Genomic DNA, 24097 nt, shown 5'->3' on the forward strand with positions numbered 1-24097 from the left:
TTTCCACCTCCTGTCTCTGGCACCAATCCATCTGTTTAAGCTTGTTTATTTTTTGTTTTAAAGATTTACATATGAGTGAGATCATGTGGTATTTCTCTTTCTCTGTCACTTAGCTAATGTCCTCTCCAGGGTCAATCCATGATTTAAAAATGGCAAGGTTTTCTTCTTTTTGATGGCAGACTAATATTTCTATGTGTATATGTGTGCGCGTGTGTTCCACATTTTCTTTTTTCATTCTTCCATCAGTATACCAGGTGTACTGGTTAATAATGCAGATTTTTTTCAATAGATGAAGTTACACATATGTTGATATATATGTGATTTGATATGTATGCTATTTTGTTGTATTGACAGCAAGCTTCAAAATTTCATATGTCAAATCTGCTGAAGGTGTTAACATCATAGATGTTTTTACGCTTAAAAATGTCAAATTTCGTGCCAAAAAAAGTGCACTTGTGGGAAGTTTTAATTCATTACTTTATTTTGAAGGAAAGTGCGCTGAAAGTTATCGGGAAGCTTATGGTGAACATGCTCCATCTCAAGATACCTGTGAACGCTGGTTTAAACACTTTAAAAGTGATGATTTCGATGTGAAAGACAAAGAATGTCCAGGTCAACCGGAAAAGTATGAAGACCAACAATTATAAGCATTATTGGATGAAGATGGGTGTCAAACTCAAAAACAACTTGCAGAAAGATTAAACGTTGCTCAGTAAACAACTTCCGATAGTTTACAAGCAATGGGAAAGATTTTAAAGGAAGGAAAATGGTTGCCACAATCAACTGAATGAAAGACAAATGGAAATCCGCAAAGTCATCAGTAAAATGTTGCTTCAACGACACGAAAGAAAGTCTTTTTTTGCATTGAATTGTGACTGGTGATGAAAAGTGGATTTATTTTGAGAATCCCAAAGCACAAAATCATGGGTTGATCCCGGTCAATCATTAATATCGACTGCAAGGCCAAATTGCTTCGGAAAGAAGACAATGCTCTGCGTTTGGTGGGATCAGGAAGGTGTGGTGTAAAAACAGGTGAAACCATTAATACTAATCGCTACCGATAACAATTAATCAATTTGAACCACGCTTTGATTGTAAAACTACTAGAATGGGCCAGAGGACATGGCAAAGTAATTTTGCTTCATGATAACCCACCATCACACACTTCAAAACCAGTTAAAGACACGTTAAAAGATCTTGCCTGGGAAGTATTTACCCACCCGCTGTAATCACCAGACCTTGCTCCTTCAGATTACCACTTGTTCCGATCGATGGCACATGCACTTTCTGAGCAGCACTTCAAAATGTATGAAGAAGTGGAGAATTGGGTCTCTGAATGGTTTGCCTCAAAACAAGAAAAGTTCTATTGGGATGGTATCCACAAATTACCTGAAAGATGGGGGAAATGTGTAGCTAGCGATGGACATTACTTTGAATAAAGCACTTTTGATGTTTCTCTTGAAATTATCGTGTTTTCTTTGATTACAAAATCTGCATTATTAACGGGTACACCCTGTATACTTAGGTTGCTTCCATACTTGGCTATTGTAAATAATGCTTCAGTGTACATAGGGACGCATATATCTTTTTGAGTTAGTGTTTCATTTTCTTTGGCTAAATACCTAGAAGTGGAATTGCTGGATCATATTATAGTTCTAGTTTTAATTTTTTGAGGAACCTCCATACTGTTTTCCATAGTGGCTGCACCAATTTCCATTTCCATCAACAGTGTACAAGTGTTCCATTTTCTCCACCTCCTTGCCAACACTTGTTATTTCTTGTCTTTTGGATAAGAGCCTTTCTAATAGGTGTGAGGTGATAATTTAACTTAAAGTAGATTAAAACTCAAAAGTAACTCAAAAACAAAAGGCAGCAAATAAAGAAATAAACAAACAGTGGGATAATTTCATTGTGGTTTTGATTTATTCCGATAATGATTAGTGATTTAAAAAAATGTGGAGGTTGCCCTGGCCAGTGTGGCTCAGTTGGTTGGATGTTTTCCCATGCACCAAAGATTACTGGTTTGATTCTTGGTCAGGGCACAAGCCCAGGTTATGAGCTTGAACCCTGGTGGGGACATGCAGGAGGAGGGCTGATCAATGTTTGGTTCTAATGTCGATGTTTCTCTCTCTCCCTCTCCCTTCATCTCTCTCTCTCAAAATCAATAAAATCAATCAGTCAATCATTAAAATAGAATGGGGGCAGCTGTGGGGAGTCTACCATTGCTCACGTGTACCTGCAACGCTTCCTCAGTTTCCTCCTTTAAAAAAAAAAGTGGAGGTTTATCCAGCCTCTCCACACCCTGCTTTTTGTGAGGCAGATAGCATGACAATGACTGATTTTCTTAACCCAAGCAGCACAGAACTGGCTAAATTAGGGTTTGGCTTTGGCAGGGATGTGGTTGCCTGTGGTTCAGTACTGCTTTATGATATAGTCCTCCACATTTTCCAAAAATCCTGGAGTGATGATTTGGGCCCCTTCTCTGAGGTGGATACTGAATTCTAATGTTTATTTCCTTCATACCTCAGGACTACCTGAAAATATGCACTAGATATCTAACAAATTTTTTTTTTATTTTTTTTATTTTTTTATTTTATTTTTTTTAAATAAATCTTTATTCAGATTATTACAATTATTTCTCCTTTTTCCCCCCATAGCTCCCCTCCACCCCTTTCCCACCCCACCTTCTGCCCTTACCTCCCCCCCACTGTCCTCATCCATAGGTGTATGATTTTTGTCCATTCTCTTCATGAACCCCCCATACCCCTTTCCCCCTGAGAATTATCAGTCCACTCCCTTTCTATGCCCCTGATTCTATTATATTCACCAGATTATTCTGCTCCTCAGGTTTTTAATTCACTTGATTTTTAGGTTCGCTTGTTGATAGATATGTATTTGTTGTTCATAATTTTTCTCTTTACTTTTTTCTTCTTCCTCTTCTTTAAGAATACCTTTCAGCATTTCATATAATACTGGTTTGGTGGTGATGAACTCCTTCAGCTTTTTCTTATCTGTGAAGCTCTTTATCTGCCCTTCAATTCTGAATGATAGCTTTGCTGGGTAGAGTAATCTTGGTTGTAGGTTCTTGCTATTCATCACATTGAAAATTTCTTGCCACTCCCGTCTGGCCTGCATAGTTTCTGTTGAGAAGTCAGCTGACAGTCGTATGGGTGCTCCCTTGTAGGTAATTAACTGTTTTTCTCTTGCTGCTTTTAATATTCTCTCTTTGTCTTTTGCTCTTGGCATTTTAATGATGATGTGTCTTGGTGTGGTCCTCTTTGGATTCCTTTTGTTTGGGGTTCTGTGGGCTTCCTGGACTTGTAAGTCTATTTCTTTCACCAGGTGGGGGAAGTTTTCGGTCATTATTTCTTCAAATAGGTTTTCAGTATCTTGCTCTCTCTCTTCTTCTGGCACCCCCATAATTCTGATGTTGGTACGCTTGAAGTTGTCCCAGAGTCTTCTTACATTATCTTCAACTTTTTGGATTTTTTTTTTTGCTTTTTGCTTTTTCGGTTGAGTGTTTTTTGCTTCTTTGTATTTCAATTCTTTGACTTGATTCTTGTGTTCCTCTATTCTGTTTCTGGGTCTCTGTATAATATTTTTTATTTCAGTCAGTGTATGTTTAATTTCTAGTTGGTCCTTTTTCATATCTTCGAGGGTCTCGTTATATTTATCGGCCTTTTCTAGGATATTCTTAAAAAGTCTTATAACGGTGGTTTTGAATTCTATATCCAATCGTTTGTTTTCCTCCATTTCTTTCGTTTGTGATCTGATTCTTTGACCCCGCATTTTCACTGGTTCCCTGAGTTGGTAAGGTAGATATTTGTGCTAGGTTTCCAATATGGCCCAGTGGGTCTGCTTCCCCAGTTAACCTGAGGTGGACACTCTTGGTGCACCCCTTTGTGGACTGTGTGTACAGCCTTGTTGTAATTAAGTCTTTATTGTTGTTGGTATCACTGGGAAGAATTGACCTCCGGGTCAGTTGGCTGTAAGGATCAGCTGTGTCTATGCTGGGAGAAGCCCGGTGCTGGAGACAGCCCTATAGGATTAGACTTGCCAAATTGCAATAGCCTCTGTGCTCAGCTTGGATGGGGTGGAGCCTCAGTCTTGGCTTCCTGAGGCTCTTGCCCCGCCCTTGCGCGCACGTGCGCTTTTAGTCCTCCGCCTTCCCCAGCTCGAGTCTCCGCCTGAGAGTCCAGACTCCCCCCACAAGAGCGTGGGTCCCCAGGGGCTCGCCTGGAACCGGGGTTCACTGCAGTCAGAACTGAGGCACAGTGCCGTCAGGAGCCTCTGACTCCCCTCCACCAGGGAAAGCCCGCGGCAACCTCCGCAGCCCTTGTGCGCACCGGCGCGGGCGCACTTTCAGTCCTCCGCCTTCCCCAGCTCGAGTCTCCGCCTGAGAGTCCAGACTCCCCCCACAAGAGCGTGGGTCCCCAGGGGCTCGCCTGGAACTGGGGTTCACTGCAGTCAGAACTGGGGCTCAGTGCAGTCAGAATCCTTTGACTCCCCTCCACTAGGGAAAGCCTGTGGCAACCCCCGCAGCCTTTGTGCGCACAGGCACGCGCGCGCGCGTGCACTTTCAGTCCTCCGCCTTCCCCGGCTCCCGAGTCTCCGCCCGAGAGTCCAGACTCCCCCCACAAGAGCGTGGGTCCCCAGGGGCTCGCCTGGAACCGGGGTTCACTGCAGTCAGAACTGGGGCTCAGTGAAGTCAGGATCCTCTGACTCCCTTCCACTAGGGAAAGCCTATGGCAACCTCCGCAGCCTTTGTGCGCACTGGCCCGTGTGCACCTTCAGACTTCTGCCTTTCCCAGCTCGAGTCTCCGCCCGAGAGTCCAGACTCCCCCCGTAAGAGCGTGGGTCCCCAGGGGTTCGCCCGTAACTGGGGTTCAGTGCAGTCAGAACTGGGGTTCAGTGCGGTCGGAGGCTTCCTTCCCCCTTCCGCCAGAGGAAGTCAGCCAGGCTCTCAGCCGCCCTTCCTCTCTGCGCGCACAAAGCTCCTTTGCCGTACCTCCAATTCTCTGTGAGCTTTTCTCCTTCCTTCTAGTTGTAGAATTTTCACTCAGCCTGCTTTCCTGTGGTTCTGGATGGTGTCCGTTCTGTCTTTTAGTTGTAGTTTTGAAATTGTTGTGCGAGGCAGCAGTTTAGGTGTTTACCTATGCCGCCATCTTCGATATCTAACAAATTTTAAATTTTAATCAGAATCATTTCTGAAAGGAAGGCAATTAGCTTTCCTCACAGTTACGCATTGTACTTCCTTAATTCCGTATGTGGCAACAATCATGTAGTTTTAGTAATCTCTCTTTCAGAAAGGTGTCTCTTAACATGTTAAGCTAGTCCCTTCCAAATTCTAATTTTATGGTTTCAGTTTTGGTATTACTTATTTTGTTAATTTTTATTTTGATTGTTTTAGGACCATTTTTTCCAAATAAATCCATATAGGTAAAGGCTGTGTCAGATTTTATTTTTATCTTCCAGAGTATTAAAACTGAAATCACTTTAGTATCAGTTATGTAGTTGAATGTATACTTAATTTCTTGGTCTACATGTCAAGTAAAATTATGACTGGAGAGGACACTAAGATGACTCCATGTAGAGACAGCTAATGACAGAAGTAGTCTTAATTTAACCAAAGACCATGACCATCAGTAAAATAATCCTGTCTTGGAACACAGAGGACTGTATAGCAGGGCTGATTTTGAAATGCCAGGCCGTTGTTTTGGGAGTATGATCCAGATCATTGGTTCTAGATGCAAATGATTTCTTGATGGAGTATATGTGAGCTTGGAATTATGAATTGTCTTAGAATTTCTTTTCAAGGGAAGGAGCATATGAGAGGAAGGGTAAACATAGTATTTTTATAATTTGCTGTAAAGATGACTTATTACAGCTTAATATTAAACAGCGCAGGAGGCCTAAAATTTATCTCACTTGGTCCTAACTGGTGTTTCTCTCTGACACATGGTGTGAGTCAACTGTCCTTCCAACTTGAAAGAGCAGAGAGCTTGCTGACGCAACTTCTTTGTTCTTGGGAATTGTTTCCACTGTGCCTTCAAAAAGGAGGGACCTTAAAAGCTTTGGCTCATGGCAAGTTCTCTCCAAGTTGGACACAGTTGGAGGGCTGAATGTTGGCTGAAAGAAGTGGGGTACTGACTTCTTCTATATTCTGGACTTTTTTTTTTTTTAAAAAAAAGACCGAACATTAACTTTTTCAAGCTCTCTACTTGACTTTATGTGATTAACAGTCCCTCCTTCCCACTTAAAATGGAACCAGGGAATCTCACAGTTTTATATGTTGGTGTTTTCCAGGATTTTTTTTCTTCAGATCCTATAGAGTTGCTTGGGTTTCTGCACTTCCCCATAGTGAGTTTTCTTTTGTGAACATATGTATCTAATAAAGGGAAACATGGAAATGGATGGTTGAATGACAGAATCATTCTCTCAAAAGTCTGGAAAAAATGGACTATACTTGTAATAGGTTGTAGATTCATAATATCAACTGAATGAGCATAGCAATAAATAAATCAAAAGATTTTATGTGATTTTAAGCTCAATATACAACACAATATGACTATCAAAACGGCTAAACCATTATTGTTAGGCTTTTTTAGTAGAAGCTGAGCAACAAAGTTAAAGGAGATGTGTATTTTCCTAGTTTGACCATCCTCGATTTTAAAATTGCTAATACTTATAGCATGCTTTTTGTGTGCTAGGCATTGTTTGAATGCTTACTTACATTGTACCATTTAATCTTTACACAACAACTGTCAGAAGTGGTTGTTATTATCTGCATCTTACAGATATGGAAACTGAAGTATAGAGAAGTTTAATAACTCACCCTAGGTCACACAATTAATAAGTAGCAGAATCTAGACTTGAATCTAGGAAGTCCGGCATTGAAATCTGTACTCTTGACCATTGTACTATACTGCCTGTATTGTTACACTTTAAGAAGAACGTTGACTACTGGAATGTGTCCAGAGGGTGAAAACCTGGATTGAAAGGCTGTTTATATATGGAATAGTTGAATAATTTGGGATTGTTTAGTCTGGAGAAGGGAAGGGAAGGATCAGGCCTTGTTCTCCCTGATCCTCTGAGGGCACAAATAAGATAAATGGTGAAAAATATAGGAAGGCAAATTTCATTTTTGTATAAGAACTTTGTAACAGCCGTTGAAATGGTATTACTTGCCTTGTAATGAATTTCCTTTTACTATAGATGTTGCAGCAGAAGCTGTCTAAATATGTGATAGTGATATCTAGAAAAAATTGAATGTGTGTCTGTGACTTTGGGCTGGATCATCTCTGAGGTTTCTTTTTTCTGTACATTTTTATATTGAAGAGAGATCTTTAAAATGGTCTAGTCTATACTATCTGTAAACAAATGTTTCTATGAAAAATAAGACACGATTTTGATTCCTAATGGAAACTTGGCATCATAATGTGAGAAGAGGGGTGTGTCCTGATTTATTTTTGCCTAAAATATGAACTTTTTTTTTTTTTTTTTTTTTTGTAAATAGCTTTATGCTATTGGTAAGGCATTCTTTGGGTATCATGATAGTGGACTAGGAAACAACAGAAAATGGGCACCTTGTCCAGTTAACAAGTCAAGTTAATTAGTAATAGAATTGAGGTTTCATCATACTAACCATTGAGGCATCCCTTTTCCCCTCATGTTTGAAGGATAATAAGAGAATATTAATTGGTGGGCTTCATAGTTGCAATGGAATAGCTCTAGGAAGCTGCTACATCAATTTTTAAGTTAAGAGTTTCAAATGAACACTGCAATATACAGATCATGTATCATAAAAATGTACAATTGAAACCCATATGATCTTATTAATCAATGTCGCCCCAATAAATTTAATAAAGAAAAAAAAGAATTTTAGGGTATCAAATATATGTATGTTTTAAATTCATTTTGAGATTATGATTAATAATAAGAGAAGGTTAGACTATTGAACAGTTAGTGAATTTTAAAAATTCCGACCAGTGGTGATTGTTTCTTGGGTTTGTAGGTGATAGATTGTGAGAACTTTTCATCTACTTTTTTACATTTATTTCATTTAAAAAAAAAATATATTTTATTGATTTTTTACAGAGAGGAAGGGAGAGGGATAGAGAGTTAGAAACATCGATGAGAGAGAAACATCGATCAGCTGCCTCCTGCACACCTCCTACTGGGGATGTGCCCGCAACCAAGGTACATGCCCTTGACTGGAATCGAACCTGGGACCCTTCAGTCCGCAGGCTGACGCTCTATCCGCTGAGCCAAACTGGTCAGGGCCATTTATTTCATTTTTAAGTAATTATTAAAATACTAGAGGCCCGGTGCACGAAATTCGTGTATGGGTGGGGTCCCTAGGCCTGGCCAGTGATTAGGGTTGATTGGGGCCAGGCCAATCAGGGCTGGGCCGGAGAGGAGGCAACGGTCGCTGGGCTGGGCGTGGAAAGAATGGACGCTAGATGCCAATGCTGCCATCGTCAACGCCCTGCCACTACATGGTTCCCCATCTCCCCCCCTCTTTCTTCCCTCACCGCCATGCTGCCACCGTGGCAGGCGGGCGGCGGGCTGATCGGGGCCTGCTGGCCCGGGGGGGGGAGGGACAGGACACGGGAGATTGGCCACTGGCCCTGAGGAGGGAGCCGGCCCTCGGCCCCCCTGGGAAAGGGGCTGCATCTGCCGCCACCCACCCCTGGTTCCCCGTCCCAGCCTGGGGGCTGGGCGGAAGGGACTGCGGGAGGTTGGCCAGCTGGGGGAAGTTGGCTGTGGGAGTGCCTTGACCACCAGGGGCAGCTCCTGTGTTGAGCATCTTCCCCCTGGTGGTCAGTGCGTGTCATAGTGACTGGTCATTCTGGTCGCTTAGGCTTTTATATATATAGACTAGAGGCCCGGTGCATGAAATTCGTGCATGGAGGGGTGTGTCCCTCAGCCCAGCCTGCACCCTCTCCAATCTGGGACCCCTCGAGGGATGTCCGACTCTGCGTTTAGGCCCGATCCCAGTAGGATCGGGCCTAAACGGGCAGTTGGACATCCCTCTCACAATCCAGGACTGCTGGCTCCCAACTGCTCGCCTGCCTGCCTTCCTGATTGCCCCTAACCACTTCTGCCTGCCAGCCTGATTGCCCCTAACTGCCCTCCCCTGCAGGCCTGGTCCTCCCAAACTGCTCTCCCCTGCAGGCCTGGTCGCCCCCAACTTCCCTCCTCTGCTGGCCTGGTCACCCCTAACTGCCCTCCCTTGCAGGCCTGGTCCCTCCCAACTGCCCTCCCCTGCTGGCCATCTGTGGCGGCCATCTTGTGTCCACATGGGGGCAGGATCTTTGACCACATAGGGGCAGCCATCTTGTGTGTTGGAGTGGTGGTCAGTTTGCATATTACTCTTTTATTAGATAGGATTAGATAGGATAGAGGCCTGGTACACGGGTGGGGGCCGGCTGGTTTGCCCTGAAGGGTGTCCCGGATCAGGGTGGGGGTTCCCTTGGGACGTGGGGTGGCCTGGGCGAGGGGCCTGTGGTGTTTTGCAGGCCGGCCACATCCCCCGGCGACCCAAGGGGAGGCCCTGGGATCTGGGATTTATTTATCTTCTATAATTGAAACTTTGTAGCCTTGAGCGGAGGCAAGCCTCCTGTTCACTCCGTGGCCGCAGCCATTTTTGTTGGGATTTATTTATCTTCTATAACTGAAACTTTGTAGCCTTGAGTGGAGGCCTGGGTCAGCCAGGTGTGTGGAAAGCTTGGCTTCCTCCATTGCCCAGGAAACCCAGGCCTCCTGCTCCCTCCATGGCCGCAGCCATCTTGGGTTAATTTGCATATTCACTCCTGATTGGCTGGTGGGCATGGCTTGTGGGTATAGCGGAGTGATAGTTAATTTGCATATTACTCTTTTATTAGATAGGATTATACCCCAAGATATCCCAAAATGTTTTGTTTTTGTTTGGTTCTTTGTGCCCTGCCAGCACATACATGGGTGAACCTGAGGTGGGTGAAGAATCAGAAAAGACAGACAAGAGAATACAGCTAGGGCTGGATGGATCTCCAGTGCCTGGATAAGGACACAAAGAGACACAGCCTGCAAGCAAAAGCTTTATTTTATAGTCAGAGCACACAAAGCAAAACAAGGGAAGTGGTCAACATGTTTACAATGTTCTTGTGAGTTTCACCTTGTTTTGGCAGCACTTGCTGCACCTCCCACAGCCCATTAGCTACCTAGGAAGGAACTAGGGAGGACTATAAGGTTAAGCTTAATTATGCTAGGAGGGTTCTGCCCTCTAATCTGGGACTTGTTTGTGGCCCTGCCACAGGTCAGTCCAAGGCTTGATTCTATAGCTGCTACCTACAGTTCTTATGTCAATTAATATTTTATTGAGCATCTACTATAAACCAGGTAGTATCATAGACTCTTTTAGATAGATTTCTTCTTTTAAGTATGAAAGCAATGAATGTTTATTTAAATAAAATATGCAGTTATGGAAAAGTAGAAAGAAAAATATCACAATTACATTATCTAAACATGGTCATTTGTATTATTTTGGTGTTTCTTCTCTCTTTCTCTTATTCTCATCTATCTTTTTCTCACCCTCATCCTTTTTCTTTCTTCTTAGTCTTGATATAACTGTAGCAACCTGGGGAAGGTAAATGTTTCTGTGTACTAGCAATATCAGAAAGGTTGCTTCATGTGTGAAATGAAGATAATGATAAGTACTCCAATGGGATTATTTTTGAAAAATAAGTGAATTAATGTATGTAAATTGTTCAATAGAGAGGACTTGGCATATATTTTTTAAATGTTTATTACAGGGGTCCTCAAACTACGGCCCGCGGGCCACATGCGGCCCGCCGAGGACATTTATCCGGCCCGCCAGGTGCTGCTGCCTGTCCTGCTTAGCAGCCGACTCGTCCTGGGCCCACAGTGCGCATAGGAATTTGTTCATAGTTTTTTTTTAAAACTATAGTCCGGCCCTCCCACGGTCTGAGGGACAGTGAACTGGCCCCCTGTTTAAAAAGTTTGAGGACCCCTGGTTTATTACTTTTGGTATTACTTTATAATGTTGAGCTGGATTTATCCTTTAATTTGATATTGGTATGGTAAGATATCCTAGGTTAAATTGCTGGGTAGTTGAATAATTGGCCTCTAGTTTTCTATGCTTTTATTTTATTTTTTGTTGTTTCACTTAAAAAATGGTATCTTATTTATTTGTTTGTTTATTTACTTGATTGTTGACAGTATTACAGATGTCCACTAGCCCCCGCTATCTCTCCCCTAGCCTTCACCACTCTGTTGTCTTTGTCCATGGGCTATGTATATATGTTCTTTGGCTACTCTCTTCACCTTTTTTTATCCATTCCCCCCACCACCCTCCCTCTGACCTCTGTGAGACTGTTCCATGTATCCATGCCTCTGGTTCTGTTTTGTTCTTCAGTTTATTTTGGTCATTATATTCCACATATAAGTGAGATCATATGGTATTTGTCTTTCTCAGACTGGTTTATTTCGCTTAGCTTAATACTCTCCAGGTCCCTCCATGCTGTTGCAAAGGGTAAGAGATCCTTCTTTTTTACAGCCTCATAGTATTCCATTGTGTAAATGTACCATAGCTTTTAAAAAAATATAAAGGCAAAGGGAGAGAGATGGAAACATCAATGATGAGAGAGAATTATTGATCGGCTGCCTCCTGCATGCCCCCACACAGGGAATTGAGCCCGCAACCCGGGCATATGCTCTGACTGGGAATCGAAACGGTGAACTCCTGGTTCATAGGTTGATGCTCAACCACTGAGCCACACCAGCCAGGCTGCCACAGCTTTTTTATCCATTCATCTACTGATGGGTACTTCGGCTGTCTCCAGATCTTGTCTATTGTAAATAATGCTGCTATGAACATAGAGATACATATATTCTTTCTGATTGATGATTTGGTATTTTTAGGATATATTCCCAAAAGTGGGATTGTTGGATCAAAGGGCAGTTCCATTTTTATTTTTTTTAGGAAACTCCATACTGTTTTCCACAGTAGCTGTACCAGTCTGCATTCCCACCAACAGTGCACAAGGGTTCCCTTTTCTCCTCATCCTTGCCAGCCCTTGTTTATTGATTTATTGATGGTAGCCATTCTGGCAGGTGTGAAGTGATAGCTTTAATTGCATCTCTCTGATGATTTAGGTCTATTGGCCATCTGTATGTCTTCTTTAGAGAAGTGTCTATTCAGGTCCTTGGCCTATTTTTTAATTGAATTGTTTGTCTTCCTGGTGTTGAGTTGTACAAGTTCTTTATATATTTTGGAAATTAACCCCTTATCATATGTATCATTGGCAAACATGTTTTCCCATACAGCAGATTCCCTTTTCATTTTGTAGATGGTTGTTTTGCTGTGCAGAAGCTTTTTAGTTTGACGTAGTCCCATTTGTTTAATTTTTAATTTGTTTTCCTTGCCCTAGGAGATATATCGGTAAAAATATTGCTACCCAAGATGTCTGAGATTTTATTTTCTATGTTTTCTTCTAGGATTAAAATTTTTAAAAAAAAACTTGATTTCAGAGAGGAAGGGAGAGAGAGATAGAAACATCAATGATGAGAGAAAATCATTGATTGGCTGCCTTCTGCATGTCCCCCACTGGGGATTGAGTCCACAACCTGTGCCCTGACCAGAAATCAAATCATGACCTCCTGATTTATAGGTGGATGCTCAACCACTGAGCCACGCTGTCCAGGCCCTTCTAGGATTTTTATGGCTTTGTGATTTACATTTAACTCTTTTATCCATTTTGAGTTTATTCTTGTGTATGGTGTAAATTGGTGCTCTAGTTTCATTTTTTTTTATGTACCTGTCCAATTTTCCCAACACCATTTATTAAAGAGACTGTTTTTACTCCATTGTATGCTCTTGCCTCCTCTTTCGAATATTAATTGGCCATAAAGGTGTGGGTTGATATCTGGGCTCTCTGTTCTATTCATTGGTCTATATGCTTGTTCTTGTGCCAGTACCAGGCTGTTTTGGTTACAATGGCTTTGTAATGTAGTTTGATATTCAGCATTTTGATCCCTCCACCTTTGTTTTATTATTATTATTATTATTATTATTATTATTATTATTTTGTTGTTATTGTTAATCCTCACCTGAGGATATTTTTTCCATTGACGTTTTTGAGAGAGTAGAAGGTAGGGAGGGAGAGGGAGAGAGACACACAGAGAGAGAAACATTGGTGTGAGACAGATACATCAATTGATTGCTTCCCACATGTGTCCCACCAATTTCTGGGTATTAATTTTGTGTCCTATTACTCTGCCAAATTCATTTGTTAGATCTAATAGTTTTTTGGTGGAGTCTTTAGGGGTTTTCTATGTGCAATATCATGTCTTCTGCGAATAATGACAGTTTTATTTCTTCCTTTCCAGTTTGGATGCCTTTTATTTCTTCCTCTTGTTTGATCAGTGTCTAGGACTTCCAGTACTATGTTGAATAAGAGTGGTGAAAGTGGACCTCTCTGTCTTGTTTCTGATCTTAAGGGAAACACTTTTAGTTTTTAATTCTATGCTTTTCTTAGGAGTCGTTACTGTAAATAACCCCTTCTCCCATAATTGAACCATGATTGAAAACTCAGACATACACCTCCAACTTTTTTTCAGAACAATGATCAGGGTAAATCGACTTAGCTGTCTCACATGGTGTGTGGTAGGATTTCACTGTATACCCCTATGATAACCATTTAATAGAACACTTAATCCAGGTCAAAATAATGAAAATTTGGTAAGCAATAGGACATTTAGCATTGATTGGCTCTCCATGACTGTATATTACAGTGTCTAGTCTTAGTATGGGACTGATGTTTATTATTATGATACAGAGTTCTTGACTACTTTTGTGTTCTACCAAATACAAATCTTTAACAGACTACCCCACCTTTCCCCTTTAAAAAGAAATAAAAGACTTTGTCAATAAATTTTTTCTCTCCTTTGAGAGTTAAGTTGGTAGGGAGCATGTAACCATGATGTTTGGGAGTTATCTGTTTCCTTTGTTGCAGCTTGATTGCCTATGGTTTAATCATCAGTAGTTGAGAAGAAAAGCAAAAAATGGCTCTAGGCTTACACAGTACCATAAAAAATTTCCACCTGGAATCAGTTTTTTTCTAAAAGCCCTTAGGGATTGCTGTCACCTTCCTCCTTCTGGTGGCAGCAAGGCCCAGAGAAACCCATTCCCTTCAGAGCTAGGTCTTGTTGCAGTTTAATCGTCTTTTTTCTTCTAGCTTCCAGCGGAGGTTAGATGAGAGCTAGAGAAGTAAATTATTCCCAGACACTTCTCTTCTTCTACAATAGATTTCCTTGAACCTTTTAAGTTCTACCTTTTATTTTTCTTATTCTCTATTTAGCATTTAGCAGAAGTACCAATTTTTTTCACTGCTAGAACTTAAATTTACTTTTTAGATAAGAATGTTTATTATTAACTTTAGTGCTTGTCTTTGGAGAATATTTAAATGTTGAAACATTTTTGGGCACTGCTTTAGCTCTTTGTCATTTTATAATGCCTTCTCTGTGGGACATAGGCATTGTTCCAGGTGTAGGTCCTCAAGGAATTCATGGTCCTGTAGCCGAGATAGACATGTAAATAAATCTTTACAGTGTAGAGTGCTCAGTGTAGTACCCTTTCAAAAATATGAACAAATAAACATTTCAAAACAAAAGAATATCAACTCAGCTTTCCACCAGTAAAAGTCATTAGTGGTGGTGCCCAATCATTTCTGGGATAATACTAGGGATTTGTTCATGAACTTTATGTAAAATGGGATGATAGTATTTCTGGTGAAATTTACTTCAAACAACACATGGTTTCATAGGTTCAAGGCCAGTTCAGATTTGTACAGTGTTAAAGTGAGGGCCAGGTGGTAAATGAGAATACTATGGCTGTTAAGGGTCACTACACTTGTATCACTTCTTATCAAGAAAGGGGTAGGTGCTTCAACAGATTTTGTTTATTCATTTTTAAACATAATTTTAAAATATACTCCTAAAAAACTAGACTATTACATACTGCAAAAGATTTTTATTGTAGATGAAATTGGCCTCTTTTGGGAAAAGATGCCTAATATCAGTATATCACTAAGTAGGAAATAGTATTTTTCAATATGAATATTCAGAGAATGACTCATGATGCTGTTTGCTGTAAATGCCTCCAAAGAGTGCAAACTTCAACTCTCTCTGGTTTGCAAACAGTTTCTTAGGTTCTACCTTGTTGGTAAGGAGGGGGAGCTTCTCTACCAGTGTATAGTAGTTGTCCTAAGGAGGGAGGTTTTATAGGAGTGCGTTTTGATTTGGATATTAAAGGATGAGTAAGAATTTTCCAGATAAAGTGTTAGTGAGGAGATTCTGGGCAGAGGGATATAGTACACTCAATGAACTTGAAGTAGAGTCGTAGAGTGGATGTGGGGAGCATTCAGAGATAAATTGGTACATGTAAGGGTCTTCTATACTACACTAAGGACTTTGGACTTGATCCTGAGGCAGGACTTAATCCTAAAGTGGTGTGTGTGTGTGTGTGTGTGTGTGTGTGTGTGTGTGTGTGTGTGTGTGTGTGTTTTATGATCACGATTTAATTTAAAGGAGATTACTGTGAAAGAAGTATTGAAGATGGATTGTTAGGGAAATAAGAAAGAGGTGAAAAGAGTTGTACAGAAGAGAGATAATGAGCCAAGGCAGGGGAGGATAGGGAGGAAGAAAAGCACAGAAGTGACATTGTGGAATTAGAATTGGTAGGTCTTGCTGAATAATTGGATTGAGGTGTGAGGTGGGGAGTGAGGAATGAAGGTTGTTAACTTACATATTTCTTACGAACTATTACATAGTTTGAATAACTCGGTAGTTGGTGGTACTTGAGATGGTGAATATAGAAGGGAAGTACAGGTTTGGGTAGAAAGCTAATGAATGATTTCAACTTCTGACATGCACAGTTTGAGATGTTTTTGAGATGAATGGTAATTAGATATTGAGGTTTATAGGATTTGGCAGAGATTCTCTGGTGTTATTGTTTTGAAAAGCAAAGATATCTAATTAATAATGAAAGCTGAAATATTGATATCTCTGAGTGAGTATGTATGAGGTGTGAAAGGATATGAAGGAAGAAGATTTATTGGAGACTGAGAAGGAATATAAATGGAAGCTCTGGGAGTAGAGATTTAAGAAAGAGTAATGGTTAGCAGTTGGCACATACAAAAGAGGAGTCAAGTAAATGATGAACTGAAGAATGAATATTTGATTTGACAATTAGCGGGCTTTTATTGACTTTAGCTAAAATAGGTTTATTGGCATGATATGGGAAAGAAACAGATTACACAGGGTTGAAGAGTAAGTCCAATTTGAGGAAATGGAGGCAGTGAATGTAGATTGCTCTTTTAAGAATCTTATCCATGAAAGAGAGAGAGAACAGAAAGGTGTGTGTGTGTGTGTGTGTGTGTGTGTGTGTGTGTGTGTGAGAGAGAGAGAGAGAGAGAGAGAGAGAGAGAGAGAGATGACACCAGAAGGAAAATTATTTGAACAGAGATTTTAATTTAACAGTACCTTAAAAAAAAAAAAAAGAAAAAAAAGGGGCTGTGTGTTGTTTTTTTAAGGTAATAGAGATGAAATATTTGAAAATACAGAAATTAAAAAAGTATTGATGGAGTAATAACATTCCTGGATAGAGGATAAATAAGATATTTAGAACATAGGATTAGTCTTATATTGAGGTGAGATATTTATTTCATTGAAATAGTAAGGCACAAGTATAAGGGTAGGTAGAGATATAGATAGATTTGTATATTGGAATGTTGGTGATAGATATTAAGTGAATCAGTAATTTCATTTAGCCCCAACTTTTCATGTCTCAGTGTTAAACTTGACACTTTGAATTCCATGTAGTGTTTCCCAGGTTAGATTCAATGGGAATCATCAGGTTGTAGATGGATTATTTTTATTTGGCAGCAACATCCATAATCCTACTTTTAGCTGCCAGATTTCATGACCAGCACTGAACACTGCAATGGAATAATGTCTTATTGCATTTTAACTCAAATTGGTACAGAGGACAAAGTGAAGCCACTAACAGGTGTTGTGTCTTCAGTTACTTAGTTAGGGTGATTAATTGTTCTAACCATGTGACACTATCATGGTAGTAGTTATGGCAGTCTCTATATCCTTAATTTGAAGTTTCTTTGCTTTCATTAGTTCATTTACTAATAATTTGTTACTGATTTGAGTGATAGTTTATGACAAGTCCCCTTCTCTACTGTCCTTTACATTTAACCAATACCAGGCGTTTAGTAGGCTCTTTGGTTAGGTGCCAGTTGAAACTTCACCATTCTGTTTTTGTCCCTCTGAAAATAGCCATTCTAGAAATGCGGGGTTCCCTTTCTGCTTTGAGGGAGATCTCCATCACAGCATTATTTTGGTTGCATGGGCTATCTTGGTGAAGTCAGTTGGGTATTTTGGTATCTGCAAAGGTGAAAAAGGATTTGAATGAATGTATTTGATCACCTGTAGCAGTGGTCGGCAAACTTATTAGTTAACAGAGCGGCAATTTGCCCACCACAGACCTGTAGCAATACAAAAACATTTGGCTATAGTCTACAACTTAGATTTCATTAACTAACACATGTTCCCCTATCATTGATGATGATATGCAGTGATCTACTTTACTTTTATGTGCTCACAGCATTCACATTACCATAGTGAGGTCTGAATTACATTGATAGACAAACTGCAGTAAGGAAGGGAAGGGGTTTTTAACTTTTATTGACCTTCTGCAGTTTATCTTTCTTTTTTTAAATTTAATAAATCTTTATTGTTCAGATTATTACAATTGTTTCTCTTTTTTCCCCCATAGCTCCACTCCACCCGGTTCCCACCCTACCCTCTGCCCTTACCCGCCCCCCGCACTGTCCTCATCCATAGGTGTACGATTTTTGTCCAGTCTTTTCCCGCACCCCCCACACCCCTTTCCCCCTGAGAATTGTCAGTCCACTCCCTTTCTATGCCCCTGATTCATATTCACCAGTTTATTCTGTCCATCAGATTTTTTTATTCACTTGATTTTTAGATTCACTTGTTGATAGATATGTATTTGTTGTTCACAATTTTTATCTTTACCCTTTTCATCTTCTTCCTCTGCTTAAAGACTACCTTTCAGCATTTCACATAATACTGGTTTGGTGGTGATGAACTCCTTTAGCTTTTTCTTATCTGTGAAACTCTTTATCTGCCCTTCAATTCTGAATGATAGCTTTGCTGGGTAGAGTAATCTTGGTTGTAGGTTCTTGCTATTCATCACTTTGAATATTTCTTGCCACTCCTGTCTGGCCTGCATAGTTTCTGTTGAGAAATCAGCTGACAGTCGTATGGGTGCTCCCTTGTAGGTAACTAACTGTTTTTCTCTTGCTGCTTTTAATATTCTCTCTGTCTTTTTCTCTTGGCATTTTAATTATGATGTGTCTTGGTGTGGTCCTCTTTGGATTCCTTTTGTTTGGGGTTCTCTGCACTTCCTGGACTTGTAAGTCTATTTCTTTCACCAGGTGGGGGAAGTTTTCTGTCATTATTTCTTCCAATAGGTTTTCAGTATCTTGCTCTCTCTCTTCTTCTGGCACCCCCATAATTCTGATGTTGGTACACTTGAAGTTGTCCCAGAGGCTCCTTACACCATCTTCATATTTTTGGATTCTTTTTTCTTTTTTCTTTTCCGGTTGAGTGTTTTTTGCTTCTTTGTATTTCAAATCTTTGACTTGATTCTTGCGATCCTCTAGTCTGTTGTTAGATCTCTGTATAATATATTTTAATTCAGTCAGTGTATGCTTAATTTCTAGTTGGTCCTTTTTCATATCCTCGAGGGTCTCGCTAAATTTATTGGCCTTTTCTAGAAAATTTTTGAAAAACCTTATAACTGTGGTTTTGAACTCTATATCCAGTCATTTGCTTTCCTCCATTTCTTTCATTTGTGTTCTGTTTCTTTGTCTCTGTATTTTGGTTGCTTCCCTAAGTTGATAGAGTGGCTTTGTGTGCTAGGTGTCCCATAGGTCCCAGTGGCTCAGCCTCCCCCGTCACCTGAGGTGGACACTCTTGGTGGGTACAGTCTTGTTGTAGTTAAGCCTTGATTGCTGTTGGTATCACTGGGAGGAATTGACCTCCAGGCCAATTGGCTATGAGGATCAGCTGTGTCTATGCTGGGAGAACTTCTGTGCTGGAGACACCCTTATGAGACAAGACTTGCAAAAGCCTCTGTGCTCAGCTTGGATGGGGCAGAGTCTCAGGGCTGAGCAGACAGCATTGGTTTTCCGTCAGCCTTGCCCTAATAGGTCCCTGCGTCTCAGTGTCCTGTGGTAATCGCTGCAAGCACCTCTGAGAGAAAGCCGCCCTCAAGTTCCGCCCGCTGCCAGACAGTCCACTTTCTCCCTGAATGAGTCTGGGTCCCCAGAGTCTCGCCTGGAACTGGAGTTCAGTGCAGTCGGGAGCTTTTGTCTCCCTCCCGCTTGAGAAAGCCAGCCGTACACTCAGTTGCCAGTCCTCTCTGCATGTGCGCATCTCAGTACCTCTGCCTCCTGCAGCTTTTCTGAATCTCAGTGTGCTTTTCTCTTTCCTTCTAGTTGTAGAATTTCCAGTCAGCCAGCCTTCCTGTGGTTCTGGATGATGTCCGTTTTGTCTTTTAGTTGTAGTTTTGAAATTGTTGTGCGAGGCAGCAGTTTAGGTGTTTACCTATGCCGCCATCTTGGTTTCTCCCCTTATCTTTCAACATCATGTTCAAGCCTGGTTTTCCACTTAATTTGTAATTTTTGCAGTAAACAAAAATACCAATGATGCTTTTATGGAGCTTAATGAGAAGAAAATGTTTCAGGACTAAAACCATGACAGAAGTTAAAAAACATATATATGAAAAAGAAAAGACCACAGTAAACTCTGGAATTTTTTCTTCAATTAATCAAAACCAAAAAGCAAATTATTCAGTCTTTCGTATCTTGAAGTTTTTGGTTCTGAAAACATCTTAACAGATAAACTTGGGTGTGATCCTCTTTTGCATCTGTCTCTGAGAATGCAATCAGAAGCACACATTAGTTAAGTCTCCTGCCCTTCCTTCTTTTTCTCCATCTTTACATCCATGGACAATCTCCTTTGTGCCAGGCTCTGTGCTAGATGCTGGAGATAAAATAGGCAAGACACAGTGTCTCCCCATAAGGAGATTACCAGAGCAAATTGGGACTCTTCCAAGAGGAAGAATAATGGAATAGCTGTTGTATAAACAGATGTAACTAAAAGGCAATTGACTCATCTTGAAGTACAAGTCAGGCTCTCTCTTTATCTCAAACACTTAGCTTTGGGTTAGGCTTTATATTGCATTAGCTTTTCCTAGTTGTATTTTCTTTGGGAGTCATGTTCAGATGTATCAGTAACAAGCAATGTAATTTTGATTAAGAGATTTAACTATTCTTGGCCTCAGTTTTCTGCATTGCACAATAAGAGCTTTGTATTCCATCTTCAAGACCTCTTTCAATTCTAGGGGTCCACCTGACTTTTTTGCTTTTCGTGTTCTGAAAGGAGACAGACTGATGTACTCCAGAGGACACTTTCTAGATGTGTGAATTTGGCAGTATGCTTAATCTTCTTGAGTTTCAGGTTCCTTATTTATAAAATGGGAATAATGTCTAATTTATAAGATGCATGGGATTTAAATGAGATTCCATATGCTCATAATATTATTTATTTTTCTCTTATGACAGACTTATTTGAGCTCATGTAGGCTCTAGCAAGTGACATAATCTTATAATGGGCAATGATAGATATTTGTTGAATACAATGCCTGAAGTGCCATTTTATAAGTTAAAACCTCTCTCAATATATACATGAAGTCTTGTTGGGATGTTCGGTGGTATGCGTTAGATATAGACCCTAGGATAAAACATTCACTTTACAAGGCAGCATTTATATAGCTGAGTCAGAATATAGCCCATAATATGTTAATTTCCAAGCATTTCTTCTTGTTTATTTTTTATTAGGTATTCAGATATTCTTTGGGTTATCACAAATAATTTAACCAGTGATGCCATTTATTTCATAGTCTTATTTAACTCTGGCACACCTGGACATGTCAAAAGCACATGACCTTATTCTCAAAATTCTGTTTTCTATTGGAAATGTAAATATTAGAGTACTTTATATAAAATATAATTTAATAACTAGTTATATATAATTCTTTAGCCAGCAGGTGTATAGAATGTAGTTTTTCGATTTTTTGAGCATTCTCTTGGACTTGGCCACATCAAGTTTGTTTCACAGAATGTTAGAAACAGGCCATCACTAGATGGCAGTCTTTCTCTAAGTTACTGTTGGGGTGGGGGTAGGGGGTGGGGTGGGCAAACTACTCTTTGTTCAAGTACAGTGTTGACTATGAATATTAGGTTAAATTTTGTAGGTCTATGACCTTCCCAGAATTTAAGACTTGTTTATTTTTGTTTTCAGCATTTTATATCAGATAGTTATGCTGATTTGCACTGAGTAAAGCTATGTATATACTTGAAATGTTGATTCAAGGTGAACTATTAGGTAGTGATCAATAGTTGCCTTTTTCTATGGTAGGCAACTAGAAACAAGACCTTTAAATCAGTGGCTTAAAAAAAAATCACCTTCAATCTTATTTAAAAATTTTTTTTTAAAGCTTTCATTTAAAAAAAAAAAATGATTTTAGAGAGTGAGGAAGGGAGAGGTAGAGAGAGAAACATCGATGAGAACCCAGCCGGCATGGCTCAGTTGTTGAGTCAATCTATGAATCAGGTGGTCACAGTTAGATTCCTGGTTCCGGTGGTCACAGTTAGATTCCTGGTTCCGGCACATTGCCTGGGTTGTAGGCCTGATCCCCAGTGGGGGTGGGGAGGGGGCATAAAGGAGGCAGCTGAGCAATGATTCTCTCTCATCATTGATGTATCTATCTCTCTCTCCTCCCTTCCTTTCTGAAATAAAGATATATTAAAAAAAACAGATTGAGCCCTAACCGGTTTGGCTCAGTGGATAGAGCGTCGGCCTGCGGACTCAAGGGTCCCAGGTTCGATTCCGGTCAAGGGCATGTACCTTGGTTGCGGGCACATCCCCAGTAGGGGGTGTGCAGGAGGCAGCTGATCGATGTTTCTCTCTCATCGATGTTTCTAACTCTCTCCCTCTCCCTTCCTCTCTGTAAAAAATCAATAAAATATATTTAAAAAAAAAAACACACAGATTGAAAAAAAGAAACATCTATGAGAAAGAAACATCAATATCAATAGGCTGCCTCCTGCCCGTCCCCAACTGGGGATCAGGCTGAAAGCTGGGCCTGTGCCCTGATCAGGAATCGAACCAGTGACCTCATATATGTGCCTCTGCCTGCACACACAAAATTAACATAAAATCTGGAAATCGTGGATTTCCTGATGTATACCCATGGAATACAAGTTTATTACACATAGTCCCAAACCCCTGTTTTAAAAATGTGGGTATTACATTTTATTCTAACTTTCAAAAATTCTCATGATATTCTGTATCAAGATACACTGTAAACCTTTTGTGTTATTCAACGTTACTATTAATTAAAGAGAGTATTAGAATCATAAAGGCCCTAAGATAGGAGAAACAGGCAGGGGCTAGTGATAGGATATAGAAAATTCATTAAGTTGCTTTGAACTACCTGTTTAGACTATTGTGAAAATGTATGATTGTTTTTATTAATAATGTATGATGTACATTATTGTTGACTGAACTTGAAAATGGAAGTGAATTGTAGATATTTAGAGTTGGGCTGATACTTCAGAAAATATGTAATTGATTACTTCCTATTTTCTAAAAGAGAGATTAACAGAGTTGGTCAAAGACTCATGGCTAATTACATTGGTAAAACCAAGGCCACACAGCCAGGTAGCTAAAATCCATCTTTTCTTTCTTTGAGATTTTATATATATATATATATATATATATATATATATATATATATATATATATGTATATATATACACACACACACATATACATATATATGTGTGTGTGTGTGTGTGTATATATGTGTGTGTGTGTGTGTGTATATATATATATATATATATATTAGAGGCCCGATGCACAAAATTTGTGCAAGAGTAGGCCTTCCTTCCCCTGGCTGCTGGCACCGGCTTCCCCCTGGCACCTGGGACCCGGGCTTCCCTCCAGCCAACAGCAGGCATCCAGGACCCGGGCTTCCCTTTGGCCATTGGCAGGCATCCAGGACCCGGGCTTCCCTTGCAGCCCCGCATCGTCCTGAAGCTCATCCGGAAAGACGTCCGGAAGGACGTCTGGTCTAATTAGCATATTATGCTTTTATTATTATAGAGATATATATATTTATAGGAAGTTCAAGGAGGTGAGGAGTAATTATTCACATGTTATAAATTTCTTAACTTTGGAATTTTCTTCTTGAGGTTATCTTTTGTAATATTAATGTAGATCGTTGGGAGGGAAAAATGAACATAAGTTTTACATAGTAAAAGGAAATAGACTTGCTACTTAGGAGCATTACTGGTTCAGGATATAACTGAATTTGAAACCAAGTTATCTAATATTGAATAATGTCTGCTTATGCCATTTAGATTGATAAGTTTTTAGTGGTTTTTCCTCTTCTTCAAATGCAAGGAATTTTGATATCTTTACACAGAAACCTTTCTTTACCATTTATTTTTTTTTTTAAAGGGGAAAGGTTATGCTTGAGATTAGTTGGAATGTCAATGGTAGGGAACTAGAGAGGAGAGAAATGAGATTAGAAAGATAAAGGCTAGGTAGATTCTGTAGACCATGGTAAGGGTTTAAGATTTTTTTTTTCTTTTTGAAAAGAGAGGCCCTGGGAGAAATTTAAGCAGGGGGATAACATCTGAATTATTGTTTTAACTGCTGTGTGTAAAGTGTATGCATTCAGGTAGGGAGTGGGGGACATGAAGAATGGAGAATGGAGACTTTTAGGAGGCTATTGCATTGTTTGAGTGTGGCAATGATGCAGACATGGACTGGGGTTTTAGTGGACATGATAGGATGTGGTCAGTTTTAAGATATGTTTTGGATGTTGAGTTGTCAGGACTTTAATGGATTGGGATGGGGAGTATGAGAT

General features: G+C 40.1%; 2 protein-coding genes across 5 annotated transcripts in view; one reads left to right on the forward strand and one right to left on the reverse strand.

Moving 5' to 3' along the window:
* Nucleotides 1-5168, reverse strand: part of STAMBP (STAM binding protein) — a 762428-nt gene extending 757260 nt beyond the window's left edge. Inside the window, exon 1 of the mRNA XM_080685500.1 lies at nucleotides 5009-5168. The gene's annotated coding sequence lies outside the window, so the exon portion shown is untranslated. The remainder of the gene's footprint in view (nucleotides 1-5008) is intronic.
* The window catches only part of EXOC6B (exocyst complex component 6B), a 529977-nt gene that overhangs the window by 31580 nt on the left and 474300 nt on the right, over nucleotides 1-24097 (forward strand). The window lies entirely within an intron of this gene.

This window comes from Plecotus auritus, assembly GCF_963455305.1.
Source record: "Plecotus auritus genome assembly, chromosome: 8".
NCBI lineage: Eukaryota > Metazoa > Chordata > Mammalia > Chiroptera > Vespertilionidae > Plecotus > Plecotus auritus.